Source organism: Coregonus clupeaformis, chromosome 35, assembly GCF_020615455.1.
Source record: "Coregonus clupeaformis isolate EN_2021a chromosome 35, ASM2061545v1, whole genome shotgun sequence".
NCBI classification, from domain to species: Eukaryota; Metazoa; Chordata; class Actinopteri; order Salmoniformes; family Salmonidae; genus Coregonus; species Coregonus clupeaformis.
In genome coordinates this window covers 28,418,598-28,438,129 of record NC_059226.1, presented here as the reverse complement: position 1 = coordinate 28,438,129, position 19,532 = coordinate 28,418,598, and the positions used below count along the sequence as shown (strand labels likewise).

Genomic DNA, 19,532 nt, shown 5'->3' with positions numbered 1-19,532 from the left:
GTTTTGATGTCTTCACTAATATTCTACAATGTAGAAAATAGTAAAACATTAAGAAAAACCCTTGAATGAGTAGGTGTTCTAAAACTTTTGACTGGTGGTGTATGTCTGAGGTTTTTTTTACACCTCCACCACTCACATCACTGTACCCAGCATGCCCAGTAACACACAGCAGATTATTCTGCCTTCAGACCAGACATTTTCAGAAGTCATGCTCACTGAGCTGTCTTTGGTCAGTTCAATCCGTCCCTCCAGTATTGGTGTTGATCCAGCCCATCCATTCCAGTGTTTTTCCTGTAGGTTTGCGAATCCAGTTCATACTATAGCTTGTAAAGGTATACCCAGTTCCTCTACAAGAGAGATTGAGAGTTTATGCAGGCTTTTTCTGGAATGGACTGGAGTGAAGGGACACAACAGTCTGACCATTTAAACCTGAAGGAGAGAAAGAGAGAGAGGAAACAAGGGGAGGGGAGAAAGGAGAAGTGTTGAATATTGAGGAAAAACACGAAGGAGATAGAGGTTGCAATGGAAAATCGTATGTCTTCTTTGCTCAGCATAGGAACAGTTGATACGGAGTAAAACCAAGCAGAACTCACAGGGCAGACAGAGAGAGAGCAGCAGAAGGTAGAGTTTTTCCATCACACTGAGGGTGGAGATATGAACTCAGCTGCTCCACACAAGACAAGACAAGACAACAAGGCAGCAGCAGAACATAAGTATATATGAACTCTGAGAGATCTAGATTTACATGATGTCATGGGGGAGGAAACCCTTGTGCCCACCAATCACCAGGTTAATAGTTCCGTACTGACACGTTTCACCTAGCTTGAAGTACCATGAAAACGTGTTTTGGGTCTGATGACCGATTCCATTTATGATAATGTCCCTCTCTTTACAACAACTCTCCAGGAAAATGTACTCCTTGTGTTGATGTTGTTCAGTTGATGGTGTAGTGTACTGGTTGTTGTGGGTCTCAGGGGAAGGTGTGCAGTTTGTGTGTGGAGGGGGGATGGAACACACTGATCCTCTACTACCCTCTGTTGGCTCTACTTCTCTGAGGGGTTTTGTACAGATCCTCCACTCACTCACACCACTGTGTCTCTTGCATAGTGATACACAGCAGAGTCCTCTGCTCTCAGACCAGACAGCTTCAGATCCACCATGCTGTTAGAATTGTCTCTGGTGACTTCTATCCGTCCTTCAACATTTTTTGCATATGCAGTTCTACTAGCACCACTCCATATAGCGCCAATCCATTCTAGAGCTTTTCCTGCTGGTTGTCTTATCCAGCGCATGCCATGGCCACTGAAGGTATACCCAGATCCTTTACAAGAGATACTGACAATTTCTCCAGGCTTTTTTAGGACTGGACCAGAGGGAATGGACTCCAGACTCTGGCCATTTAAACCTGATGGAGAGAAAGAGATATTAAAGAAATTGAGGTTATAACAAAATAATGTCAATGTTCAGTCATTCCTCATAGTAAAAGTAGTTGATAAAGGAGTAGGTGACTGCAGAACTCACAGGGCAGACAGAGAGAGAGCAGCAGAAGGTAGAGTTTGCCCGTCATACTGAGGGTGGAGATATCAATCAATCAATCAATTTTATTTTATATAGCCCTTCATACATCAGCTGATATCTCGAAGTGCTGTACAGAAACCCAGCCTAAAACCCCAAACAGCTAGTAATGCAGGTGTAGAAGCACGGTGGCTAGGAAAAACTCCCTAGAAAGGCCAAAACCTAGGAAGAAACCTAGAGAGGAACCAGGCTATGAGGGGTGGCCAGTCCTCTTCTGGCTGTGCCGGGTGGAGATTATAACAGAACCATGCCAAGATGTTCAAAAATGTTCATAAGTGACAAGCATGGTCAAATAATAATCAGGAATAAATCTCAGTTGGCTTTTCATAGCCGATCATTAAGAGTTTAAAAACAGCAGGTCTGGGACAGGTAGGGGTTCCATAACTGCAGGCAGAACAGTTGAAACTGGAATAGCAGCAAGGCCAGGCGGACTGGGGACAGCAAGGAGTCACCACGGCCGGCAGTCCCGACGTATGGTCCTAGGGCCTCAGGTCTCTCAGTTGGCAATTCATATCCGATCATTAAGAGTCGAAAAACAGCAGGTCTGGGACAGGTAGGGGTTTCGTGAATCGCAGGCAGAACAGTTGAAACTGGAACAGCAGCAAGGCCAGGCGGACTGGGGACAGCAAGGTGTCAGCATGCCCGATAGTCCCGACGTATGGTCCCAGGGCTCAGGTTCTCAGAGAGAAAGAGAGAACGAGAGAATTAGAGTGAGCATACTTAAATTCACACAGGACACTGGATAAGACAGGAGAAGTACTCTAGGTATAACCAACTGACCCCAACCCCCGACACATAAACTACTGCAGCATAAATACTGGAGGCTGAGACAGGAGCGGTCCGGAGACACTGTGGCCCCATCCGAAGAAACCCCGGACAGGGCCAAACAGGAAGGATATAACCCCACCCACTCTGCCAAAGCACAGCCCCCGCACCACTAGAGGGATATCCTCAACCACCAACTTACAATCCTGAGACAAGGCCGAGTATAGCCCACAAGGTCTCCACCACAGCACAAACCAAGGGGGGCACCAACCCAGACAGGAAGATCACGTCAGTAACTCAACCCACTCAAGTGACGCACCCCCCCAGGGACGGCATGAAAGAGCACCAGCAAGCCAGTGACTCAGCCCCTGTAACAGGGTTAGAGGCAGAGAATCCCAGTGGAGAGAGGGGAACCGGCCTGGCAGAGACAGCAAGGGCGGTTCGTTGCTCCAGAGCCTTTCCGTTCACCTTCACACTCCTGGGCCAGACTACACTCAATCATATGACCTACTGAAGAGATAAGTCTTCAGTAAAGACTTAAAGGTTGAGACCGAGTCTGCGTCTCTCACATGGGTAGGCAGACTGTTCCATAAAAATGGAGATCTATAGGAGAAAGCCCTGCCTCCCGCTGTTTGCTTAGGAAATTCTAGGGACAATTAGGAGGCCTGCGTCTTGTGACCGTAGCGTACGTATTGGTATGTACGGCAGGACCAACTCGGAAAGATAGGTAGGAGCAAGCCCATGTAACGCTTTATAGGTTAACAGTAAAACCTTGAAATCAGCCCTTGCCTTAACAGGAAGCCAGTGTAGGGAAGCTAGCACTGAGTAATATGATCAAATTTCTTGGTTCTAGTCAGGATTCTAGCAGCCGTATTTAGCACTAACTGAAGTTTATTTAGTGCTTTATCCGGTAGCCGGAAAGTAGAGCATTGCAGTAGTCTAACCTAGAAGTAACACAATGCATGGATTAATTTTTCTGCATCATTTTTGGACAGAACATTTCTGATTTTTGCAATGTTACGTAGATGGAAAAAAGCTGTCCTTGAAACAGTCTTGATATGTTCGTCAAAAGAGAGATCAGGGTCAAGAGTAACGCCGAAGTCCTTCACAGTTTTATTTGAGACGACTTTACAACCATCAAGATGAATTGTCAGATTTAACAGAAGATCTCTTTGTTTCTTGGGACCTAGAACAAGCATCTCTGTTTTGTCCGAGTTTAAGAGTAGAAAGTTTTCAGCCATCCACTTCCTTATGTCTGAAACACAGGCTTCTAGCGAGGGCAATTTTGGGGCTTCACCATGTTTCATTGAAATGTACAGCTGTGTGTCATCCGCATAGCAGTGAAAGTTAACATTATGTTTTCGAATAACATCCCCAAGAGGTAAAATATATAGTGAAAACAATAGTGGTCCTAAAACGGAACCTTGAGGAACACCGAAATGTACAGTTGATTTGTCAGAGGACAGACCATTCACAGAGACAAACTGATATCTTTCCGACAGGTAAGATCTAAACCAGGCCAGAACTTGTCCGTGTAGACCAATTTGGGTTTCCAGTCTCTCCAAAAGAATGTGGTGATCGATGGTGTCAAAGGCAGCACTAAGGTCTAGTAGCACGAGGACAGATGCAGAGCCTCGGTCTGACGCCATTAAAAGGTCATTTACCACCTTCACAAGTGCAGTCTCAGTGCTATGATGGGGTCTAAAACCAGACTGAAGCATTTCGCTATACATTGTTTGTCTTCAGAAAGGCAGTGAGTTGCTGCGCAACAGCTTTTTCTAAAATTTTTGAGAGGAATGGAAGATTCGATATAGGCCGATAGTTTTTTATATTTTCCGGGTCAAGGTTAGGCTTTTTCAAGAGAGGCTTTATCACTGCCACTTTTAGTGAGTTTGGTACACATCCGGTGGATAGAGAGCTGTTTATTATGTTCAACATAGGAGGCCAAGCACAGGGAAGCAGCTCCTTCAGCAGTTTAGAAGGAATGGGATCCAGTATGCAGCTTGAAGGTTTTGAGGCCATGATTATTTTCATCATTGTGTCAAGAGATATAGTACTAAAACACTTAAGTGTCTCTCCCGATCCCAGGCCCTCGCAGAGCTGTGCAGATCCAGGACAGCTAAGCCCTGGAGGAATACGCAGATTCAAAGAGGAGTCCGTAATTTGCTTTCTAATGGTCATGATCTTTTCCTCAAAGAAGTTCATGAATTTATTACTGCTGAAGTGAAAGCCATCCTCTCTGGGGAATGCTGCTTTTAGTTAGCTTTGCAACAGTATCAAAAAGAAATTTTGGATTGTTCTTATTTTCCTCGATTAAGTTGGAAAAGTAGGATGATCGAGCAGCAGTGAGGGCTCTTCGGTACTGCACGGTACTGTCTTTCCAAGCTAGTCGGAAGACTTCCAGTTTGGTGTGGCGCCATTTCCGTTCCAATTTCCTGGTAGCTTGCTTCAAAGCTCCGGGTATTTTCTGTATACCAGGGAGCTAGTTTCTTATGACAAATGTTTTTCGTTTTTAAGGGTGCAACTGCATCTAGGGTATTGCGCAAGGTTAAATTGAGTTCCTCAGTTAAGTGGTTAACTGATTTTTGTCCTCTGACGTCCTTGGGTAGGCAGAAGGAGTCTGGAAGGGCATCAAGGAATTTTTGTGTTGTCTGAGAATTTATAGCACGACTTTTGATGCTCCTTGGTTGGGGTCTGAGCAGATTATTTGTTGCGATTGCAAACGTAATAAAATGGTGGTCCGATAGTCCAGGATTATGTGGAAAAACATTAAGATCTACAACATTTATTCCATGGGACAAAACTAGGTCCAGAGTATGACTGTGGCAATGAGTAGGTCCAGAGACATGTTGGACAAAACCCACTGAGTCGATGATGGCTCCGAAAGACTTTTGGAGTGGGTCTGTGGACTTCTCCATGTGAATATTAAAATCACCAAAAAATAGAATATGATCTGCTATAACTACAAGGTCTGATAGGAATTCAGGAAACTCAGAGAGGAACGCTGTATATGGCCCAGGAGGCCTGTAAACAGTAGCTATAAAAAGTGATTGAGTAGGCTGCATAGATTTCATGACTAGAAGCTCAAAAAGACGAAAACGCCATTTTTTTTTTGTAAATTGGAAATTTGCTATCGTGAATATTAGCAACACCTCCGCCTTTGCGGGATGCACGGGGGATATGGTCACTAGTGTAACCAGGAGGTGAGGCCTCATTTAACACAGTAAATTCATCAGGCTTAAGCCATGTTTCAGTCAGGCCAATCACATCAAGATTATGATCAGTGATTAGTTCATTGACTATGACTGCCTTTGAAGTGAGGGATCTAACATTAAGTAACCCTATTTTGAGATGTGAGGTATCACGATCTCTTTCAATAATGGCAGGAATGGAGGAAGTCTTTATCCTAATAAGATTGCTAAGGTGAACACCGCCATGTTTAGTTCTGCCCAACCTAGGTCGAGGCACAGACACAGTCTCAATGGGTATGGCTAAGCTGACTACACTGACTGTGCTATTGGCAGACTCCACTAAGCTGGCAGGTTGGCTAACATCCTGCTGCCTGGCCTGCACCCTATTTCACTGTGGGTCTAGAGGGGTTAGAGCCCCATCTATGTTGGTAGATAAGATGAGAGCACCCCTCCAGCTAGGATGGAGTCCGTCACTCCTCAGCAGGTCAGGCTTGGTCCTGTTTGTGGGTGAGTCCCAGAAAGAGGGCCAATTATCCACAAATTCTATCTTTTGGGAGGGGCAGAAAACAGTTTTCAACCAGCGATTGAGTGCTGAGACTCTGCTGTAGAGCTCGTCACTCCCCTAACTGGGAGGGGGCCAGAGACAATTACTCGATGCCGACACATCTTTCTAGCTAATTTACACGCTGAAGCTATGTTGCACTTGGTGACCTCTGACTGTTTCATCCTAACATCGTTGGTGCCGACGTGGATAACAATATCTCTATACTCTCTACACTCGCCAGATTTAGTTTTAGCCAGCACCAACTTTAGATTAGCCTTAACGTCGGTAGCCCTGCCCCCTGGTAAACAGTGTATGATCGCTGGGTGATTCGTTTTAAGTCTAATACTGCGGGTAATGGAGTCGCCAATGACTAGGGTTTTCATGTCACGGTTCCCTAAGACAGAACCCAGAAGCAGACCAGGACAAGGAGAGTTGAACGAAGGTGAGTGTTTATTACAGATTCAAAAGGTGCAGAATAATCCAGGAGACGGAGCGGGTGGCGGAGATGAGTAGGTGGAGGTGAAGTGGCAGATTAAACGATGGCACGGCAGGGGTTGGGTGAAGGTTCCGGGAGAATGATGTTCATGGCTAACGATCCGGCAGGGAATGGATGTTAGACCAGAGCCTAAGAAGGGTGATGATCAGGACCAGGTGTGCAGATTGCTGATGGGATGCAGGTGCGGAAATCAAGAGAGCTCCCCCGGAGCGTTCCAGCACCCTCGGGAAACTGGAGATCACGAGCAGAACAACTAGACCACAGACAGGACCCGACTCAGACTGCCGGGATCGTTACAGTACCCCCCTCCGACGAACGCCACCGGGCGGACTCCCGGAGCGCCAGGATGGAGGCGGTAGAAGTCACTGATGAGGTCAGCATCTAGGATCTGTCGCCGCGGAATCCAACTCCTCTCTTCAGGACCATACCCCTCCCAGTCCACGAGATACTGGAAACCCCGGCCCCGCCGTCTGGAATCCATGATGCGTCGCACCGTGTAGGCAGGACCACCTCCGATCATCCGAGGAGGAGGAGGAGGAGGCGGAGGAGGCAACAGAGGACTGAGGAAAACAGGCTTGAGGCAGGAGACATGAAAGGTGGGATGGACTCTGAGCGTCCTCGGGAGTTTGAGTCGAACTGCCACCGGATTGATCACCTTCTCCACCACAAACGGACCAATGAACTTCGTAACAACTTCCTAGACTCAGTCCGTAGAGGAAGATCCCGTGTGGCCAACCAGACCCCTATCTCCCGATGGTGTAGGTGGGAGCGGGGATCCGGCGACGATCGCCTGGAGCTGATACCGGTCCGAAACTCTAAGGAGTGCCTTTCTGGCCCGATGCCAGGTCCGGTGGCAACGACGAATATGGGCCTGAACAGAAGGCACTGAGAGCTCCTTCTCCTGAGAAGGGAACAAGGGAGGTTGGTAGCCATACAGGCACTGGAAGGGAGACATCCCAGTGGCAGATGTAGGGAGAGTATTGTGGGCATACTCAACCCAAGGCAACTGAGAGACCCAGGAGGTGGGGTTGGAAGAGGCCAGGCAGCGTAAGCGTGGATTCCATCTTCTGGTTGGCTCTCTCACGCCTGACCATTAGATTGGGGGTGAAACTCAGATGTGAGACTGACTGTAGCTCAATGGCCAAACAGAAGGACTTCCAGACAGCAGAGGTAAACTGAGGGCCACGGTCGGAAACGATATCACTGGGCAAACCGTGGACCCTGAAAACCTCCCTAACCAGGATCTCGGACGTCTCCGAGGCAGAGGGAAGCTTGGCAATTGGCACAAAGTGGGCGAACTTGCTGAATCTGTCCACGATAGTCAGAACGACCGTGTTCCCTCAGAAGCGGGCAACCCAGTGACAAAGTCCAGGGCCAGATGCGACCATGGTCGCGGGGAATAGGAAGGGGTGAAGTAGTCCAGAGCTGGGCCGATTGGTACTCTTATTCTGCGCACACACTGGACAGGCAGCAACATAACCCCGAGTATCCTCGGCCATGGCAGGCCACCAAAAACGTCTGCGAAGAAACGCCATCGTCCGAGCCACGCCAGGGTGACAAGCCATCTTGCTGGCGTGGGACCATTTGAGGACCGCAGGACGAACCGACTCAGGCACAAACAACCGACCGGGGTGGACCGTTACCGGGACCGGGCTGCGTCCGAAGGGCGCCATCACCTCCTCCTCAATCTTCCACCTAACAGCTCCCACGACGCAGTTCCGGGGGAGAATTGTCTCGGTCTTGGACCCACTCTCCTCCGTCTTGAGAACATCCGAGACAAGGCGTCCGCCTTGCCGTTCTTAGATCCAGGTCGGAACGTCAGGGAAAAAATTGAATCGTCCGAAAAACAACGACCACCTGGCCTGACGGGAGTTGAGACGTCTAAGCCGATTGCACGTAAGCAAGATTCTTGTGGTCAGTCCAGACAATAAACGGTTGCTCCGCCCCCTCCAACCAGTGGCGCCACTCCTCCAAGGCAAGTTTCACCGCGAGAAGCTCCCGGTTACCCACATCGTAATTCCTCTCCGCAGGCGAAAGGCGACGAGAGTAGTAGGCGCAGGGATGGAGTTTACTGTCCGTGGAGCATCGCTGCGACAGGATGGCGCCAACTCCCACATCAGACGCGCGTCCACTTCAACGACGAACTGACGGGCGTGTCCGGTTGAGAGAGAATCGGTGCGTTGGTGAATCGCCTCTTCAAATCCAGAAACGCTCGATCCGCCTCCGGATTCCACTTGAAGCTCCTGATACTGGAAGTCAAGGCAGTTAACGGAGCGGCCACACGGCTGTAATCCCGGATGAATCTGCGGTAGAAATTCGCAAACCCCAAAAATCTCTGGAGCTGCAATCTCGTACCGGGCTGGGCCCATTCCAGAACCGCTCTAACCTTCTCCTGGTCCATCCTAATCTCTCCCCTGGAGATGATGTACCCGAGAAAGGATGTTGTGTGGGCGTGAAACTCGCACTTCTCGGCCTTCACGAACAGGCGATTCTCCAACAATCGCTGCAGAACCTGCCGGACATGCTGGACGTGGTCGGAAGGTTCCTTCGAGAAAGATCAGAATGTCATCCAGATAAACAAACACAAAGAGACCGATCATATCTCTCAGGACGTCGTTCACCATACTCTGGAATACCGCTGGAGCATTGGTCAGTCCAAACGGCATCACCTGATACTCGAAGTGACCCATCGGTGTATTGGAAACCCGTCAACCACTCGTCTCCCTCTCTGATCCGGACCATGTGATACGCATTGCGTAGGTCTAGCTTGGTGAACACCGTAGCACCCTGTAAGGAGTCGAAGGCAGAACTCATCAAGGGCAGGGGATACTTGTTCTTGACCGTGATGTCATTCAACCCCCGATAATCAATACACGGTCGAAGAGAGCCATCCTTCTTACCCACAAAGAAGAATCCTGCCCCCAGGGGTGATGACGAGGGACGAACGAGACCAGCCGCTAGGGACTCCTTGATGTAGGTCTCCAAAGCCTCACGTTCAGGTCGGGAGATACTGTATAACCTTCCCTTGGGGTAGACAGCTCCAGGGAACAGGTTGATGGCACAATCATATGGTCGGTGGGGAGGGAGTGACAGAGCCTTCTGCTTACTGAACACCTCCCCAAATCGTGATATGTCTCGGGAACCAGGGACAAATCTGGGGGTTTAGCCTCAACCACCTGACTGGGAACCGAATGGGGACAGGCAGTCTTGAGACAGTTAGCATGACAATCAAGGCTCCAACTCGTTACCTTGCCCGTCACCCAATCGAACGTGGGATTGTGTTCCTTCAGCCAGGGGGTATCCAAGGACCAGAGGAACATGGGAAGACGGCAGAATGAAGAATGAAATCATCTCCGAATGATTCCCCGACAACAGCATCTTAACCGGTTCAGTCCTCATCGTGATACGTGCCAGACTACTGCCGTTCAGAGTGGTCGCTTCAATGGCTTCCGGCAATTGCTCCTTGGAAAGCCCCAGCTGTTCCACCAACTCGGCATCAAGAAAGCTTCCATCGGCACCTGAATCGACAAAAGCGTTAATCGCTAAGCTCTGATTCCTGTTCACAAGGGTAGCCGGGAAACGGGGTCTGACAGAGGTACTGAGAGGTTGAAACTGGCTCGCTAAAAGTCCTCCCAACTTTAGCGAGCCGGGCAGTTTGACGACCGCCGGGAACAAGTGGAGATGTAATGTCCCGAGCTACCACAGTAGAGGCAACAGTTGGTCTTACGTCTATGTTGACGCTCCTCCTTGGTTAACCCGTGCCGCCCCACTTGCATGGGTTCAGAATCGGGAGAGAGAACCTCTCCACTAATCCTTTGTGGTGGAGAATGATCGACGTGTTCTGGTCCACCACCCGACCCGACTGGGAACTGAGAAGCTGATCGATTGGACGGACACCATTGCTTCTCCCTCCTTCGCTCTCGGACTCGGTTATCCACCCGAATAGACAAGGCTACCAAGCTGTCCAGGTCACTAGGGCTCCGGATAGGAGATCAACTCATCCTTGAGCTGCTCCGACAGACCCTGGTAAAAGGCCGCTTGCAGAGACTCCTCATTCCACCCACTCTCCACAGCCAACGTCTTGAACTCGATCACGAAGTCGGCCACGCTGCGAGTTCCTTGGCGAAGCGAAAACAGGCGCCTAGCTGCGTCCCTCCCTCGGACGGAATGGTCGAAGAGCTTCCTCATCTCGGCCGTGAACCCCTGGTATGAAGCCATGCAGGGATCCTGTCGTTCCCAAACGGCTGAAGCCCACTCCAGCGCTCGACCACGCAGCAACTCAATCACAAAGGCTATCCTAGCCTTGTCTGTGGCATAAGAGTAGGGCTGTAGATCGAACACTAATCCACTGCATAAGGAAGGAACGGCATCTTCCCAGCTCCCCCTCATATTTATCCGGCGTCGAACCTTGGGCTCACGGAAGGACACAGCTCCAGAAGCGGCAGGCGAGATGGGTGAAACCGGTAGTGGATCCTCCACCGGAAACTTCGCGTTGGTTCTGGACCTCCGTCAGACCGGTAGAAAGGTTCCGAACTGACAACGCGATCTCCTGTAGTGCCGTGCTATGTTGTCCCAACATCTTCTCCTGATGGGAAATGGCATGGCGAACAGAGTCCAGATCCGCTGGGTTCATTAATGGCCGGATCGTTCTGTCACGGTTCCCTAAGACAGAACCCAGAAGCAGACCAGGACAAGGAGAGTTGAACGAAGGTGAGTGTTTATTACAGATTCAAAAGGTGCAGAATAATCCAGGAGACGGAGCGGGTGGCGGAGATGAGTAGGTGGAGGTGAAGTGGCAGATTAAACGATGGCACGGCAGGGGTTGGGTGAAGGTTCCGGGAGAATGATGTTCATGGCTAACGATCCGGCAGGGAATGGATGTTAGACCAGAGCCTAAGAAGGGTGATGATCAGGACCAGGTGTGCAGATTGCTGATGGGATGCAGGTGCGGAAATCAAGAGAGCTCCCCGGAGCGTTCCAGCACCCTCGGGAAACTGGAGATCACGAGCAGAACAACTAGACCACAGACAGGACCCGACTCAGACTGCCGGGATCGTTACATTTCAATTTGTCAGAGCTAATGGTGGGAGGCTTCGGCGTCTCAGACCCCGTAACGGGAGGAGTAGAGACAAGAGAAGACAGACTCAGACTCGCTACATAATGGGGAAAACCGGTTGAAGGTTTCTGTCGGTTGAATGAGCGACACCGGTTGAGTATTCCAACAGCATTTCCCTCCAGAAGCCATGAGAAAGTTGTCCGGCTGCGGGGACTGTGCGGGGGGATTTATACTAACGTTACCATCTGTACTTACTGGTGGCACAGACGCTGTTTCTTCCTTTCCTACACTGAAATTACCCTTGCCTAACGATTGCGTCTGAAGCTAGGCTTGTAGCACAGCTATTTTCGCCGTAAGGCGATCGTTCTCCTGTATATTATGAGTACAGCGACTGCAATTAGAAGACATCATGTTAATGTTGCTACTTATCTTCGGTTGTTGACGGTGTTGACGAACCATGTCCAGATAAAGCGTCCGGAGTGAAAAAGTTGAATGAGGGAAAAAAGTTACGATGGAAAAAAGCAACACGTCTGAACTCAGCTGCTCCACACAAGACAACAAGACAACAAGTCAGCAGCAGAACATAAGTATATATGAACTCTGAGGGATCTGGATTTACATCATGATGTCATGGGGGAGGGACTGGTGACTCTGAGGTCAGAGGTCAATTTTTGGCTCATCAGTAGTGCCAGGAGATGTCCTTTATCACATGACATGACCAGGAAAAAAACGAGTTTTTCCTGGTCAGGTCACAAACCTCCAGGGCCTACTCACCACACACATAACTGACTCAAGGACTTGAGGAACTGTGGGGAACATAATGAGTTTCTAAATATTGATAACCTTCATGATTTAATTTAATTGTGGATTCATTTAAATGGCATATGCTGTATAAACATCAATTTTTCAAGGAAATAATTAACAAGAATTGAAAATTATATACATAAAAAAGGCATGGGTGACAAAAACAGTACACTAGTATTCACAAGACATGTTTCCAATAGGGCAGTTAAGCAAAATCAATCATTACAAAAAATAATCTGTTTTACATTTATATTTTTTCTCATGAATGAACACATCTTAATGAGATTCAACACCTCACATAGCCTGTACTTTGTTTTGTTTCTGCATACATGTGTATAGATGATGCAATGAGCAATAAGGGACTAGAGGCCGTGCTATGTGCTGAATACAGTCACAGGTAAATGGTGTTGTTTGGCCCGAAGCGATAGCCCAGGCGTTGCTGACGCCTGCCAAATCTTACGCCTGGATAGTTATTTTATTATCAGCTAACCACATTACATGTTATACCAATCTGCATAGAACTAGGAATTAGAAATGTAATAGGATCTCTATGGCAATCTGTCAGTCGATGACACAGTCAATGATGTGGCACGCAACCATTGGTTGATGCATGCAACGTCTGAGCAGGGGAACGCGACCATTTTCTCTACAGGGGAGTTTGCATTTCAAATGTAAAACAAATCTTCTGAGGTCTGATAGGCATAAAGTTAGGCTTATATTATATATACCAAACTAAATGCTAGGCTGGAAGCAAGGGGAAATAACGTGCAAGTTGAGATAAATACAAGAGATGATTCGGACAGCAACATGAACATGATATTCTTATGGAGGTGCAGTGATCATTTTCAGATGGAACTGTCAGCAGGCATTGGTCAATTAATATATCAGTATGTATTGTGGAGTGACACTTTTTGTGGAGTAATCATTTTTTCTAACTTCTAACTTTCTACTCTTGCCTATAGGACAATGCTCATGTTAATAGTAGTTCAGTTGATGGTTTACTGGTTGCTATGTTCTCAGTGGAATATGTGCAGTTTTTATAGGCTGTTGTACTGATGCTCTACTGCCCTCTGTTGACTCTGCTGGCAGTTAGATTCTCTGAGGGGTTTTTGTACAGATCCTCCTCTCACTCACACCACTGTGTCTCTTGCACAGTAATACACAGCAGAGTCCTCTGCTCTCAGACCAGACAGCTTCAGATACACCATGCTGTTAGAATTGTCTCTGGTGACTTCAATCCGTCCTTCAACACTTTTTGCATATGCAGTTCCACTAGCATCATTCCATATAATGCCTATCCATTCAAGTGCTCCTCCTGCAGGTTGTCGTATCCAGGCCATGTTGTAGCTACTAAATGTAAATCCAGATCCCTTACAGGAGAGGCTGAGAGGTTCTGCAGGCTTTTTCAGGACTGGACTGGAGGGAATGGCCTACAGACTCTGACCATACACCCCTAATAGAGAAAAGAGAATGAAGACAATAGATCACTAATATGTTAACTCAATGGATATTATCATTATCTCTATACGTAAAATACTTTGTTCCAATAAATGGCTAGATTATTGAGTACATACTACAGAGGCCCAGCAAGACCAGGTGGAGGTGTAGTTTGCCTGTCATCTTTTCAGGATGGAAGACAATTCACCCACAGTAGAAAACATCATATAAGTACACAGACTTGGGAGACAGAATTTGCATGACAACCATGGTTGGGTGGTATTATGTCACATGCATATAAAAGAGGTTTCAAGGTAAATATTCAATTCTAAGACAATGCCAGACATCAGCGTTCACTGTCAATCAGCAAACATTTTATGTATTGTTCAGACAGTAAAGTCATAGTTTTTTTCATAAATTAACATAAAGAACAGTCATTAAATAATGTATATTAAATCATATTGCACTTTGATATTATCACAACAATATCACAAACACATTCATACAAGTGGCGCCTGAACGAATTGCGGTATCTTATCAAATGTTGTCAGCATAGGTTTGAATCCGTCCTACTGCCCTTTGACACAACCTCTCTCTGTCTTTTATCATTGACATCCTCTCTCTCTCTATCTGATCAATAGTCAGAAAATACCTTTAAAATGTTTAAACTTTTTATTAAACACATAAAACAAGACAAGAAAATTCACATCCTGATGTACTGTACCCTGAAATGCGTTCCTATTGTTTCAACGTCACATGGTCAGCAACTGTCACCAAACAAATTGCCTTAGATGGCTCCCAACTGGGCACACTACGTCATTTCAACGTGCAGAATCTGGTAATATTTGGTTGAGACGTTGATCAATGAGATTACAACCTATATTCACCCTCTGAAAAAGAAAGCCAAAAGTTAGTTGAATTTCCAATGTGTAATCACTGCTTTCAACCATCTAAAAGCACAACCGAATTCCAACGGAAAAACAATGTCCGATTTTTGGTTTGGTTGTCACGCAAATGGATATCACTGCGCTTTCAACCATTCAAAAAGCACAGCGAAGTTCAAATGGGAATACAATGTCAGACATTATGTTTATTTATACAACATATTAATGTGATATTACTGTGCTTCATCTAATATCAGAACCAATTGGCCTGGATTGCAGTTGAGATTACATTAAAATACATGGTGCAGGTGATCAATGCTGGTGCAATTGTGAAGATCTCCACAGACCTGCAGATGGCCTATGCATGTCATCTCTTATCAAAAATACAAAACATACACATACAAACAACGACATCATACAAACATCAACTAAATCACACCTGCTCAGACCCACTAGCCCTCACCGCTATCTCCAGCTCCCGGATCACTTTCTGCCACAGGGCCTCAAACTTCACGATTCTGTTTCTCCCTGTCGCCCACGCACTTTCCATTTTTTGATGGTAAAGCATTTTACCTTTCCATTGCGTGAACGATGGCCAATTGGTTGATTTCCAGTTTTTAAGTATACAGTTGTTTTAAGGTGATTGAAGGGTAAAGAATTGTCCAACCCATTGGGTATCTCATTGCACCCTCATTTTCCATGTCTTGAAATACGTAGACAGACAAATTACATTTACAGTGTAATACTTCTGACAGCCATCTTTCCAACTCTGCCCATAACATTTTGACATTCCTAAAAGGCATTAATTATTGTGTCATTAGCAGTTTTACACTTCAGACATGACTCTGCCCTTGTGCTGTAGAATTTGTGAATATTGTCTCTTGTATAATACATTTTACATATTTAGCAGACACTCTTATCGAGAGCGACTTACAGTTAGTGAGTGCATACATTTTCATACTTTTTTTCATACTGGCCCCCCATGGGAATCAAACCCCCAACCCTGGCATTGCAAGCGCCATGCTCTTCCAACTGAGCTACACGGGGCTAATACAATCTATACATTAATGTATACTTGATTTAGAGTATATTTGAGTTAACTGAAATCTTGTTAGTTATGTTCCAACATTCCCGCCAATATCAGTTTTTTTTTAAATCTTGGTTCCAATTATTTATATATTTTTCTAAGAGATTGTTTTGATTAGCTTACCTATCATATGAAAGTATGGTCACATTTCATTTGCTCTGTTAAACCTACCATTTGGAATGAGTTCGATAGCAACAGTGAATCTATTTCGTTTTTAATTGTGTTACTGCACTTTCACAATTATACATTGGTCAATTTTTTGGGTTAATCAAGATGCTATACCAGGGAAAGGCTTTATCAGAGTGCATGTGCATCCTGGGGTAGAAGTCATGCTTGCGTAGCTTTGAACTATTGCGTCCAACACTCATTTTGATAGACACACCTGATAAAAACACATTCTTAAACTCTCTCCCCTATAAACAATTATAATTATAATCACAAGCCACCTGCTGGCTTATGCAAAAGGCTGTTTCTCCTCAGCTGAAACAAGGTAGTGAGAATTAGATCATGAAAGTTTATAGGGACAGTCCCTGCAGTCCCTGTGCTACTTAACTGCTTTAACTGTCTATCTGAATCATCAGAGATGCTAAACTGGTCCCTGAAATGCTCAGGTGACAGACTGGAGTTCACCAAGCGTGGTGCCACACAGCTGTGAGGGTCACAGATGGGAAGAGAGAGGGGTGGTGTGTGTGTGAGAGATACAGACACAACTGATAAAAGGAGAGCAGGGCCTGTGTGGAACGGAATGGATTATCAAACATAAACCCTTAGACTATGGAATGGATGCATTAATAGTTACTTTTCATACAGTTTGACCAAAATGATGGAAAATATGCTGTTTCTATGACTTAAAGCATAATAATTATGACAAAAGTAACTATAAATATGTTTATTCCATACTCTAAGTATGTACGACTAAATAGTCCGTTTATTTTGATATGTTCAGTCAATTTGGTCAGAATCTGTGACTATTTGGCTCCTTTTACATTTTAGGTCTTAAATATCAAATCAAATCAAATCAAATGTTATTGGTCACATGCGCCGAATACAACAGGTGCAGACATTACAGTGAAATGCTTACTTACAGCCCTTAACCAACAGTGCATTTATTTTAAACAAAAAAAGTAAGAATAAAACAACAACAAAAAAGTGTTGAGAAAAAAAAGAGCAGAAGTAAAATAAAGTGACAGTAGGGAGGCTATATATACAGGGGGTACCGTTGCAGAGTCAATGTGCGGGGGCACCGAGACTAGTTGTGGTAGTTGAGGTAATATGTACATGTGGGTAGAGTTAAAGTGACTATGCATAAATACTTAACAGAGTAGCAGCAGCGTAAAAGGATGGGGTGGGGGGGCAGTGCAAATAGTCCGGGTAGCCATGATTAGCTGTTCAGGAGTCTTATGGCTTGGGGGTAGAAGCTGTTGAGAAGTCTTTTGGACCTAGACTTGGCACTCCGGTGCCGCTTGCCGTGCGGTAGCAGAGAGAACAGTCTATGACTAGGGTGGCTGGAGTCTTTGACAATTTTGAGGGCCTTCCTCTGACACCAAATATGACATTACAGTTTCAATATCTCAGGCCCAGAAAAACAGATTCTTACGAGATAAAGTTCTCCTGGTTCAGTTTTCTCAGAGGGTCTACGTCATCGGAGAATGGTCCTTGGTGGTGCTACAGACCACAACTGTAGCTGAAAACATCTGCATTTTCATCCTTTCTGTATATTTGCATGTCTTAAAGCATAATAACTGTTTGAAAAGTAACAGTTCACTGTAGATGGAGTGCTCTTTCCATAATAAATCTGGCACCTAAGACAGGATATACTGGGCTTTAAGTTTAGTTAACAAGTCTCTACAGGTTCCAAATTCATTGGTTCTACTTAACAGGGCATGGGTTTTGTTTCAAAATGTCAATACCTCCTGTAAATAAAGCTATATGTCTGGACAACATGATAACCTTGACCGTGGTCCTCTGTAGCTCAGCTGGTAGAGCACGGCGCTTGTAACGCCAAGGTTGTGGGTTTGATCCCCGGGACCACCCATACACAAAAAAAATGTATGCACGCACGACTGTAAGTCGCTTTGGATAAAAGCGTCTGCTAAATGGCATATTATATTGTTACATCTTTACAGTCAGGATGGACTACCTTTAAAGGGTGCTACACTATATATTTATATGGACAGGCATGTCAGAAAAATAAACATGATTGTCATTCAATAATTTGGCTAAAAACAGCATTGTAGAAATCAGTACGAAATCACAAACATAGGACACAATAGCAGAATAGCAACCAATAATGGAATGGAGATGAGAATATGACCATTCAGATTCATAGCAGTGAAATGATCTCCCATATGGGTCCAGAGTGCAGTCAGTGTGCAGTGTGCAGAGAGTACAATCCTGTCAACCCTCATGTCCATGGAGAGGTTTTTGTATTGATGTTTATCACAGTGGCCACTCAGGTACACAGTGACTCACGCCATTACAAAAACCCATGTCACATACAGCCACAGAATCCTCTCAGTAAAACTCACCGGAAACCTCCAATGTCTCCATGTGGACAATGTCTTTTCCAATCCTGTATAATTTACAACCACCATGGAAGTTCAATTAAAGCACATTTTTTGATCACATGATTTACAGTGTAAAGAAAATAGTTGTTCCCCAGTGTATGTCTGTTTTAAAGTTTTTAATGATGAGATTTCTTTCTCTGAAGTATGCCTAAAGAGTATGGACATTAGTTTGAGTTGATAATGTGTAGAAACGCATACAGCACGTTTAGGTTAGCTGCCTGTAGACAATCAGAATGTATATGCCTGTGTGCCTTTGGTGTCAGCACTCTCACACTCTGTGTTTGGTAGAGGTGGTAGGTTTTTGTCATGGACTGTATCATTGTGACCTGCTATATGGCACAGTGGTTTAACCCTGTACAAAAACCTACCCACAACTCTGTGCAGTGCCAAAGCTGGAATAAACATGTGCAACTTTTCAAAACAACCATAACATGATGTATTGATTTTAATCTGATGAACAGTATGTCAAATGATGTTTTACTACTTTATTAATAACTCTTTGTTTAGTTTGAGCTTTCAGCTTTTGCTCTGTCAGGCATTTTGACCATGACAATGATTAAAGAACCTTGCTGTGGTCAGTTTTATACACAGTAATTAAGTTAATGTTTAGTTCTTATTTAAAGTGAAATGTTTATTTATTTATTTTTTTTACAAATACATTCTGTTGTCAGAATCCAATAATTGGAGTAGCTGTTTAAATGTTTTCTCTTGTAATTGCGTATGAGATGAAGTAAGTAACCATATTCCACCACAGTGGTTTTTGTTATGGTGTGTAACACTGTGCCCCCGTAGTTATCACGATGACACACACCCATACAAAAACCTCTCCACACACCAGAGACCAATACATCTATCAGGGACCTGTCATATTTCTCTGGAGTCATCATAAATCTCTCTGATTCAATGAATGATCTTATTTTTACCATGGAAATGTGTATTTAGCCAGTAGAGTTGATCTTGCCAGATTTTATCATCCAAATGTACAGTGGGGAAAAAAAGTATTTAGTCAGCCACCAATTGAGGCCTGTAATTTTCATCATATGTACACGTCAACTATGACAGACAAAATGAGAAAAACAAATCCAGAAAATCACATTGTAGGATATTTAAAGAATTTATTTGCAAA

The 19,532-nt window shown here is 45.4% G+C and overlaps 1 pseudogene; it reads right to left on the bottom strand.

The window, feature by feature from the left end:
• Positions 1-1,082: 1,082 nt before the first annotated feature.
• The window catches only part of LOC123482683, a 57,362-nt pseudogene continuing 38,912 nt past the window's right edge, over positions 1,083-19,532 (bottom strand).